Raw genomic sequence first — 1,139 nt, 5'->3', positions numbered from 1 at the left:
ACAAGAAAAAAGCGAGTTCGTGCCCAATACACGTTTGTTTGGGGTTGGTTTTTTTTTGTTTTTTTTTTGTTTTTGTTTTTGCTGCTTTAATATCCGCACTTTTTCAATGGTACTATTACACTCAAGCCATTTATCTTGAAGACCTCGCATGATACGAGCAGTTCACGTGTGCGGTAGCTTGAAATTACCTTCGTAAATGCTCCCCTGTCTCATCTTCCATAAAATAAAAATCTTCTTCATTTCTTGGAAAGGACTCGTGAGAGATGCAGGCGGCTGCGTTTCGACATTATTGCCGGAAACACGTCAGACGGTCGTTTACGAGAGTGATGTCCCTTGATCACTAAGTCTGGAGTAATGTTTATGGATGGGAATTGAAGGGAATTGATGGACGAATGACGATTAGTTAGTGGGGTGAAGGGTGAGAGTGAAATTGTGATATTATGGTTCAGAATGATTAGTTATTTTCTACGTCAATTGTCATGTTTGTAAATATTTTAAATCCATTCTATTTACCACTGGTATTACGATTCAGAATGATCAGTTATTTTCTACGTCGATTGTCTTTTTAATATATTGTCCTTTTAAAAAACAAATAGTTTAAATCCATTACGGTTACCACAAACGCCGATCTCCCCAGCCCAAGACTGTCTGCATATCAGTCTGTCTGTCTGTCCATCTGTCTGTTTCTTTCATAGCACTATCTGTCTGTCTGTCTGTCTGTCTGTCTGTCTCTCTCTCTCTCTCTCTCTCTCTCTCTATCTATCTATCTATCTATCTATCTGTCTACATACAAAAAAGAACTGTGTAGACAAAAAGCACTGCGTAGACAAAAAGCATTGTGTAGACAAAAAGCACTGCGTAGGCAAAAAAACACTGGAAAATAGAAAGACAGCATAAAAAGCAAGTGGGAGGTGCACATATACATATAGATGTATTCATGAACTATGCAGGTGAATAAATAGATACATTACTTAATATATACGTAAATGGGATTTGGCAATGGATAGTCCTTATGATCATTTGTTGTTGGTGTTGTTTTTTTCTTTCCTTTTTATTGCGTTGTTGTGGTGTATCGTGGTTCATTATATTTACTTAATATTTTTGTAATCCCCCCCTTGTCAAAATGGCTGTAAATGTGT

This window comes from Babylonia areolata, chromosome 31 (assembly GCF_041734735.1).
Source record: "Babylonia areolata isolate BAREFJ2019XMU chromosome 31, ASM4173473v1, whole genome shotgun sequence".
Taxonomy (NCBI): domain Eukaryota; kingdom Metazoa; phylum Mollusca; class Gastropoda; order Neogastropoda; family Buccinidae; genus Babylonia; species Babylonia areolata.
The sequence above is the reverse complement of the archived record's forward strand: the minus strand, read 5'-3'. Positions refer to the sequence as shown.